Here is a 10,536-nt window from a genome sequence, read left to right on the forward strand (position 1 = left end):
CTTACTGGTCTGATATAGAATGGTGGAATCCCTGAGGCTATGGTTCTTAGTCATTCTTCAAATCTGGAACTGAACCCATCTCCAGGGATAACCTTGCCAACAGACCACAGACATGCCTATAAAATGAACAGTAACACTCATGAGTCCTCAGAATAATCAACCATAAGAGACCAAAGGGGCAGCATTTGCCTCAAAACAAAGCTCAGAAGGCAGAAAAGTGCAGGGAAGAAGGACAAATGGAAATGGAGAGAAACCAGAGATGAAGCAGCAAGAGTGCTATTGTATTGAGGACATTGCAACCAATGTCACAAAACAAAATGTGTATAGATTGTTCAATGGAAATCTAATTTGCTCTGTAAACTTTCACTCAAACCACAATAAAAGCAAAACAAAAAAACAACAAAAACTAACAAACAGAAAATAGTCCAATCTGCAATGGATCATAAGGATGACACAACGGGGCAGTGTTTTGTTCCGTGTGCAGGGGGTCATCATGAGTCAGTTGAGGGCCAACTTAACAGCAGCTAACAACAACAGCATGGTCTTGGCTCTTCTCCCCCTCTCTTTGTCTCTCTCTCTTTCACACAAAGTCACCTATGTGTATACATATTTGCATTTGATTATTCATAGGACATAACAGACTAATAGAATGTTAAAACTGCAAAGAATTTTAAGTATTAACTAGCTTAGTGATTTGCATTAAGTTGCACATTAGAATTGTTGGGGGGGATTTATAGAAAGATCTACACCTGTGCCCTACCCAGGCCAGTTTGTATTGTAATCTTTCAGGATAAGGCCAGGACACTAGGGTTTTTTTGTTTTGTTTTGTTTTTTTTAAGCTCCCTAGTGGGAGTTTTGGTGGCATAGTGCCTAAGGCATTTGACTGCTGACTGGAAGGCTGGAGGTTCAAACTCACCAGCCACTCCCCAGAAAGAAGGTTGGGCGATCTACTGCCATAGTGATACCACCTTGGAAACCCAAGGAGGGGCCACTATGAGTCAGATCTGACTCGACGTCAGTGAGTTTCATATTTTGTTTGTTTTGTTTTAGTGAATTGTAAATCGCAGTTAGAGTTGAAAGCCCTGGTTTAGACCAAATTCATCACTTTATGGGCAATTGTCTGTGAAATAATTTCTTTCATGTCTGTTTCCTCCATTAGTCAGTAAAACCCATGAGAACAGGAATAGTATCTGTCATCTTAGCACAGTGTTGGCAAAGGGTTGAATGAATGAATTAATGAAAGAATGAGTTAACTGAGGCCCAGAGAGATGAAGGCATTTGTGCAAGATCACACAACAAATACATGGCAGACCCAAGATTAGAACCCATGTCTCTTTACTCCCTGCTAGGGCTCCTTCAGTTACCCAGGGCTTTCATAGTTGGGTGCACAGACCTTAGAATAGTTGACTCTAGAACTGGCAGATGTAGCTGTTGTGTCCCTACAACCTTTATTGTGTGCTGTTGTAATTATTTGTTGAGTCCCAGGTTGGAAAATGATACTTTATTTCTTCAAATATCACTGCCACCCACTGTGTCTGGCTCACAATAAACAACTGATGATAATAGCTAACTGAGGGAAAAAATGTAGACTCAAGCCCTGGAATGCCATAACTTCCTTTTGGAGTGTCTTTTGCCAAAGGCCACTTAGCTATGTCTCAACTGCCCAGCACCACCGATCCAGACCTCTCCTACTCTGCGCTAAACCTGGATTCTATATCTTCTCTAGACAGTTGCTCAATTTTAATTACCTGTCTGGATGAAAAGTTACAAAAACTAATTCAGGATAAGGTGTTAATGAATGATGAGGTTTGATGGAATACACTTTCCTGGGTTCTGCATATCAACCAGGTATAGTGTCTTGACTCAAAAGAAGGAAAGCTGATAAAAGAATTTTATGTCTAAGGGGACAGAACTATTGAGGGGCATCTTGATGTGTAAGCAGGGTGGCCTTCCTGGAGTGACTGTAATCAAATCAATCCAAGGATGGCACGTGGAAGGTATCTCTGGGGGTCAGTTCTCAAGTATGGCCTTGATTGTTGTTGATTGCCATCAAGTTAATTCTGACTCATAACAACCCTGTGTGAGTCAGAGTAGAATCGTGCTCCATAGGGTTTCCAACGGCTGATTTTTCTTCCAGGGGCTTTCTTCCAAGGTGCCTCTGGGTGAACTCAAACCTCCAACGTTTTGGTTAGCAGTCAAATGTGTCAACTACTGCAACACCTGTTGTTATGTCCTGTCGAGTTGGACTTGACTCATAGTGACCCTTCCTTGGGTTTCTGAGGTGGTATCACTATGGAAGTAGGTTGCCCAATCTTCTTTCCAAGGAGTGGCTGGTGGGTTTGAACTGCCAGCCTTCTGGTTAGTGGTCAAATATCTTAGGCACTATGCTACCAGAGCTCCCATTGCAACACCTAAGGGCTCCTTTGCCTTGGTTAAAGGTTGACTCTCAGTGTGGTTCTCATTTAGCTCCATTTCAAGTGGTATGAGACCAACTGCTTCCCTGGGACTGTATCAGGGGCTCATACAGATTATGGCCAAGAAGGAAAGACCTCATATGACTGCCTAAGGCAGAGCTCTTAATAAATGTTAGCATTCCTCCTTCCCTCAGCAGAGATTGCTCAGCCAGCAGCCCCACAGGGAACAATTAGGTTGTTTATCCAAACCTCAGCCACTTTGCTATGTAATTGATTTTTCATTGAGTGTATTTAAGAAATGGTTATTTACATGAATACAGGCACACCAGGGACATGGCTGCATCTGATCATAGGAAATGGGAGGGAATCTAGATGAAAGGAGTCTGTTCCGAGGAGGGCTAGTGGGAAAGAAGGTGAGCTTTGAAGGCAGGCAAACTGGGTTGAAATTCGGAATCTGCTACTGACTAACTGTGCATTTGGGCACTTAACTTAACTCTTTAAAGCCTTGGTCTCCTCATTTGAAAATATACGGAAGGAACAAACCAGTCTAGAAAAAAATACAAACAGAATGCTCCTTAGAAGCGAGGATGGCAAGGCTTTGGCTTACTTACTTTGAACCAATCATTAGAAAAAGACATCACGTTTGGTAATGTATGGGGGTCGGCACAAAGGAGAGAAACCCTCCATGAGATGGATTGGCGTAATAGCCAAAATAATGGACTCAGATATAGCAACAATCATGAAGATGGTGAAAGACCAGAAACACATTGTTCTGCTACCTACCAGGTTGCCATCGGTTGGAGCCCACTCAGTGGAAACTAACAACTAACAACAAAAGTTTTCTATAAGGATTAAATTAAAGTGTTTGTAAAATGCTGAGACCTGGGACTGACACATCATGTTATTATTGTTATTGTTGTTATTACTATTGTTGTTATCATCCATGGCTTGGCAAGATTTCCCATCCTCTACTGAACACACATGATCTTAACCACGTCTTGACTTGTTCTAAGTCTCACTTCCTCCCAGAAGCCTTCCCTGATAGCTGCAGTCCTGATCTAGTCACCCTCATCTATGAACATTTATGAGCATTAGTCTGTAGCACCATATTCAGACCTTAGTTACAAGCAGCAGTATTTTATTCTTTTCCTCCTGTCTAAACCAGGGGTTGGCAAATTTTGGCTCATGGGCCAACACTGTTCCACTGCCTGTTTTTATATGACCTGTGAGCGAAGGCAGGGTTTACATTTCTAAATGGTTGAAAAAAATAGAAAGAGAATGTTTTGTAGCACACTGAAATCAAATTTCAGTATCCATAAATAAGGTCTAATTGGAATACAGTAACACTCATTTGTTTACAGGTCATCTGTGGCTGCTTTCCATGCTACATCGGCAGAGATGAATATTTGTGACAGAGACCTTATGGCTTGAACAGCCTAAAATATTTACTCTCTACTCTTTACAGAAAAAATCTACAGAGCCCCAGACTTTAAGTTTCTCACAGGTGAGCTGTGTATGCTATTCTTGTCTAAATTCCCACAGTACATTGCAGAGTGCTTGTCATGCAGGACCAAACCAACAATAATAACAACAGAGAAAAAAAAAAAAAAAAACACTGCCATGGACTTGCTTCTGATTCATAGCAAACCTATGGGATAGAGCAGACCTGCCCCAGAGGGTTTCTAAGTCTGTAAATCTTTATGGAAGCAAACTGTCTCATCTTTCTCACATGGAGCAGCTGGTGGGTTCAAGCCGTTGACCTTTTGGTTAGCAGCCAAATGCTTTAACCACCATGCCACCAGAGCTCCTTGTCATTCAGCAAATGTGCTATAAACCCAGAGAGTTGCTGATTGCAATTTAGCTCAGCCTATCACAAGAGGTCTCTGCTACTGGTTTTGGGTATGTGTGGAAGGCTGTTTATAGGGCAGGTGTTTGTGGTGGGTTTGTTTCCTGGTGGATTTGAGTTTCTCAAAGACAGAGAGACCCATTCTTATTGCAGTGACAAGAAGAGAAGAAGGAAACAGATATCCATAGGTACTAATATGGACCAGACACTGTGCTATGTCTTTTGCATAGTTTATCTCATTTAATACCTATTTATTCACTTATTCAACAAATATTTATTAAGTTCTGACCATGTCAGTTACTAACTAAAAGGTTAAAGGCTTGGGTCCACCCGTGTTACCTTAGAGGAAAGGCCTGGAAATCAAATTCCAAAAATTAGCCATTGAAAACCTTCTGGAGAAGAGTTTAATAACAGACACATGGGGTTCCATGAATTGGGATCGACTCAGTGATAACTTTTTTCTTCCTTTCTTTTGTTTTCTTTTCTTGCCATGTGCTAGACTATATTTCAGGCACAGAAAGAGTTTTTGTTTGTTTTGCCATCAGCGAGTTTACTTTCTAAATGGGGACAGTTATTCTAAAACAATAAACAAGCACACACATTGAAATATGTTATATGTATGGGAGCAAATGCTTTGCAGAAAAATAAAGCAAGGTTAGGATAGAGTACTTGCCACCTTTTTTTTTTTTTTTTTTTTTGCAGAGGGGTGGGCGGGGCGGGGCATGGATGGTGTTGCAATTTTAAATAAGGCAGTCAGGGGAAACTGCTGTCTGACAAGGTGACTCAAGCAAAAATTGAGAAGGTGAGCCATGCAGATATTTGAGGAAGAAGGACATTACAGCCAGAGGGAACAGCAAGTGCAAAGGCTTTGGAGCAGCATAGAAATTGGTGTGTTCAAGGAACAGCAAGAAGAATGGTGTGATTGGAGTGAAGAGAGGGAAGTGGGAAAGGAAGACAGAGAGCTAAGGAGGGAACCACATTATGAAAATCTTTTCATGTCAATGAGAAGATTTTAGCTTTTACTCTGAGATGGAAAGTCATTGAAGGGTTTTGCTCAGGTCCAGAAGATTTTATTTTAATTTCAAAGTACTAGATGTATGAGGTAGGTATTAATTGTTATCGGTCTACAGATAAGAAAAATGAAGTTCAGAAAAGCCAGGTAGTGCATAGTGACACAACTAGTAAGAGGCAGAGAGGCCTCTTTCCACTGTCCTCTCTGCTCTCAGATGACATACTGCACTGGGTAAATCTGCTGCAAAATACCTCTTTAAATTTTTTAAAGAGCAAAGGTGTCACTTTGAAGACTAAGGTGCACCTGATCCAAGTCATGATCTTTTCAATAGCCTCATATGCATGTGAGAGCTGGACAATGAACAAGGAATACTGAAGAAGAATTGATGCATTTGATTTGTGGTCTTGGTGAAGAACAGTGAAAATACCCTGGACTGCCAGAAGAATGAACAAATCTATCTTGGAAGAAGTACAGCCAGAACGCTCATTAGAAGTGAGAATTGCCAGACTTTGACTCACCTACTTTGGTCATGTCAGAAGGGACCAGTCTCTGGAGAAGGATATCATACTTGGTAAAGTAGAGGGTCAGCGAAAATTGGGAAGACCCTCAAGGAGATAAACTGACATAGTGGCTGTGATGATGGGCCCAGCAGCACACACGGCCCCATCTGCTCTGCTCTACCTGGGTGCTGAGAACAGCTAGACTCACCATCTCGGGCCAGCCAGTGGGCCCTTCTTCTTTCCTTAACCTTGCACCAATCCAGCAGCCAAATGACAAACATTAATTAAAGTTAGAGGGAACAACTTAATTAGTTTCTAATAGTTCTGTGCTGCCAATTAAATACCTTGATGACTAGTTTACTCTGGAGCTTAATTAGGTGTTTCTAAATAAATCTAGCCCCATGTCACCACCTGTCAGTTTAAGCGCCAAATCTTTTCTTGGATGTACCCTCTCTTACTTGAGAAGGGGTAGAATGGCTGGTTTGAGAGAAGAGAAATCAGATATTAGCATGTCTCAAAATTTCTTCACTGTCCTGTTGTATGTGAAAATTACTACAAAGGTGATATCTCTCTCCCTGCTGGTCCTACTTCTATACCTCTGGCAACAGGGTCCTTTAACTGAAAGGTCCTTGAGAGAGGGAAATTGTAATATGCTTTGTGACTCTTCCCTTTTGCAAGTAATGTGAAGTCCCACACTTTGGTCCATAACTGTTAGCACTTAGTAAGTGGAATTTAATTTTATGAATGTGGGAACAGAATTTAATAGCACCACAGGGGAGAGAGTTTAGGTTCCTGCTGCTCAGGATGTGTCAAAAGAACTAAAAGCCTGCTGGAAAAACCATAATACATCAGACTATGGAGTAGCCACACAAGGAAGATGGTGTCCACTGGTAGTTGGTGCTGATCAGTGATGTGAGAACTGAGTGCAGATATTTCCCAAGGATGGTGACTAGCTTTGTAAAGGACCTAGAAAAAACAGTTGAGAAGTGGATGAAGAAAGTAGAATGCTTAGTCTGAGGTCTAGGTATTTCTTGGGACCAGGGACTGGGGAGCACCTATAAGTAGAGGGCATAAACACATTCTATGTTGCTGCAGACAGCAGTGAAAAGTCCTGAGGTGAACACTACCATACATAGTTCATGGTTTTTATTCCCCTAATTTTTAAATCTAGTATGTTGTAGTCAGTTGCTGTTGAGTTAGCTCCTTCTCATGGAAGCATCTTATACAACGAAACAAAAGGTAGCCTGTTGCTCCACAGCCTTCACCACAGTTGGTATTCTGGAGCCCATTGTTGCAGTCATTTTGTATTTTGAGTGCCTTCCAACCCAGAGGGCTCATCTTTCAGTACTACATCAGACAATGTTCTGTTGTGGCCATATGATTTTCATTGGCTAATTTTTTGAAGTAGAATGCCAGGCCCTTCTTTCTAGTCTGGAACTCTGTTGAAACTTGTCCATGATGGGTGATCCTGCTAGTATTTGGAGTACTGGTAGCACAGCTTCCAGCAGCATAACAACATATAAGCCACCACAGTACAGCAAACTGACAGAAGTGTGGTGGAATATTTCTTTGAAGTTAATTTTTAATAAAATTAACACAGACCTGAGAAGGAAAACACACACACACACACACACACACACACTACTCTGTTTTATTCTGGTCTATCTCATAAATTTCAGATGGTTAGTCAAATGCTTTTGACATATGTCTACCAGAATATCTTAAAGAATTTTGAATAAAATACTACAGCCTTCATGAAAGTGTCTCCTCTTGCAAATTTGAGAACTTTCTCAAAGAAACCTTCACTCATCGTCTTGCCAAATTAACTCTTTCCTGGTGCTTCCTAGAAGCCTTGCCAAATTACATATTTTATGGTGCTCCCTAGAAGATATTACTTAAAAAAACAAACTATTAGCACACCCACCCTTTTTCTTTTTCTTTTTTTTATTGTGATTTGGGTGAAAATTTACAGAGCAAATTCACTTTCCATACAGCAGCTCACATACACTTTGTGTCATGATATTGACTACAATTTACCACAATGCAACAGCTCCCCACCCACTTCCTCCTGATAGTTACCTCTTCCCTGTGTCCATCTGTGGTGGTTATGTTTGTGTGTCAACTTGGCTGGGCCTGGTTGAGTGGCTGGGCAGCTGGTGGTAGTGTTCCCCACAATGAGATGCTAAACAACTCCATGGTGGAATCTACTATGAGTAGCTGAGTAGCTGCCTTTGGGTATGTGGTCTGCTTCCTGTATATAAGCAGGAGCTTTGGGAATGGTCTCTAGCCTATGGCACACTTGGACCTGCATGTAGCTATGTCATTGCTCAGCAGCCTGCTATGCACTGCCGACCTTGGGATTTACTATGGACTTAAGTTAATGGTCTGCCGTGTGGTTTGGTAACATCGGGACTATGCCTTTTTACTTGTTAACCTTGGGGCTTCTCAGCCTCAGCAGCCAGTAGCTGTCTGCTACTGCGAAGAAACGCCTGTAGCTCCAGTGGGCTGGGAGCAGAAGGCAGAGCTGGACCCCAAGATTGAAGGGCTTTCACTCAGACCCTAGAGCCTAGCACTTTGAACTTGGACTTAAAGCCTTCAAATTGTAAGAATAAACTCCTGTTTGTTAAGGCCATCCCGTTTGTGGTATATTCCTATCAGAGCGGCACTAGGTAACCAGAACACCATCCCTCCATGTACTCCAGCCCCCTAAGCTGTCTCCCTGTGCATAAACAGTCCTTCTTTCTCCCATGATCATTCTCTCCAAGGAGGGTGTCTACCTCAGGTGAATGTTCCACTCATGCCGGTCTTTTGTTTTGCTGGAAACCACAGTTGTGGGTTCAATTCCAGACCTGAAGGGCAGCTAGGGGCCATAGTCTCAGTGGTTCCACCAGGCTCTGTCAGACCAGCAAACCTGGTCCCCTCCCCCTTTTTTTTTCTCCAAATGATTTTGAGTTTTGTTCCACATTATTCTCCCTCTCTATCCAGGATCTCCTACATAGATCCCCCTGCAAGTGGTTGACAGTGGTAGCCAGGCACCATCTAGCTCTTCTGGTCTCATAGTCATATAGGCTGCAGATCACATAGTGTACCAGTCGCTAGAACTAATTGTTTCCATGAATCTTTAGTTTTCTTCATTCTTCTTTGCTCTGGGCAAGGAAAGACCCATTGTTGCATCTAGATGGCAGCTTGCAAGCTTTTAAGATCCCAGTTGCTACTTGCCAAAGTAGGAGGTGAAACAATGTTTTGTGTGGTATGTTATGTCAATTCAGCTCAATGTCCCCTGTGACTACGGTCCTGAGCCCACAGGTTCAACTACTCGGTTCCTCTGGGTAGCTGGCTGTGACCAAGAAGTGACTACAAACTTGTCCCTTGTCAGCTCTACTATACTCTTGCGAATTCAGATCATACAAATACACTTATAGGACCATTGTCTGCCAACCCTATGTATGGTCTTGGGTACAATCCCCGCTTCATAGTTGTACTTAATAGTTCAACCTGTCCACCCATCTATCCACCTGTATACCCATGTTTGCCTTTACTGGCAACGCAGTACTGTATGTGCAAAAGGGTTCATCTTTGTTGTCTGTACCTCCCACATACCTTTCTATGTGTTTCTCTTCCTCAGTGCCACCATGTCGATCACTCACATTTGGTACATTGCCCTTCTCTTCACCCAAATCAATACTTATCTCTACCTTTCTAACAGTGTTCCCTCCCTCCCCTCCCACCCATGGTAACCAACAAAGAAAATTTCCTTCCATAGATAAACCTTTCTTTGACTTTTACAATAACGGACTAATACAATATTTGTCCATCTGTGATTGGTTTATCTCACTCAGCATAATGTCCTTCAAGTTTATCCACATTATGCAGTTTCTAGGTTATTCTTTAGGGTTGCATAGTATTCCTTTGTGTGTATGTACTATAGTTTGGTTATCCACTCCTCAGTTGATGAACACCTAGGTTGTTTCCATATTTTGGCTATTGTAAATTGTGCTGTGATGAACACGGGTGTGCATGTGTCTGTTCCTGTCATGGCTCTCACTTCTTTAGGATATATACCTAGTAATGGAATGGCTGGGTCAAATGGTATTTCTAATTCCAACTTTTGAAGGAATCACCATACTGCTTTCCACAGTGATTAAACCATTTTACAGTCCCACCAGCAGTGTATGAGAGTCCCAATCTCTCCACAACCTCACCAGCATTTGTTATTTTCTGTCTTGTTGAACTTAGCTACTAGTGCTGGAGCAAGATGATATATCTCATTGTTGTTTTGATTTGCATTTAATAGCTAATGATAGTGAGCATTTCTTCATATGTTTGCTGGCCACGTGAATATCCTCCTTGGTGAAGTATCTATTTATGTCTTCTGCCCATTTTTTAACTGGATTATTGTCTTTTTGTTATTGAGGTGTTGGAGTGTTCTATAAATTCTAGAGATAAGTCCCTTGTCAGATATGTCATTGCCAAATATTTTTTCCCAATCTGTATGTTCTCTTTTGACTCGTTTGGAGAAGTCTTTGGGAGCACATAAACATTTAATTTTTAGAAGTCCCATTCATCTAGTTTCTCTTTTGCTGTTTGTGTATTTGGGGTTATGCTTGATAGTCTATTTATACCATATATTAGGGCCCCTAAATTTGCCCCTATATTTTCCTTGAGGAACGCTATAGTTTTAGGTTTCACATTTAACTCTTTGATCCATCTGAAGTAAGTTTTTGTGTATGGTATGAGGTACAGATCTTGTTTCATTTTTCTGCA

The sequence above is a fragment of the Orycteropus afer genome, unplaced genomic scaffold (genome assembly GCF_000298275.1).
Source record: "Orycteropus afer afer isolate SDZICR_OR568_19922 unplaced genomic scaffold, OryAfe1.0 scaffold00013, whole genome shotgun sequence".
Classification (NCBI taxonomy): Eukaryota; Metazoa; Chordata; class Mammalia; order Tubulidentata; family Orycteropodidae; genus Orycteropus; species Orycteropus afer.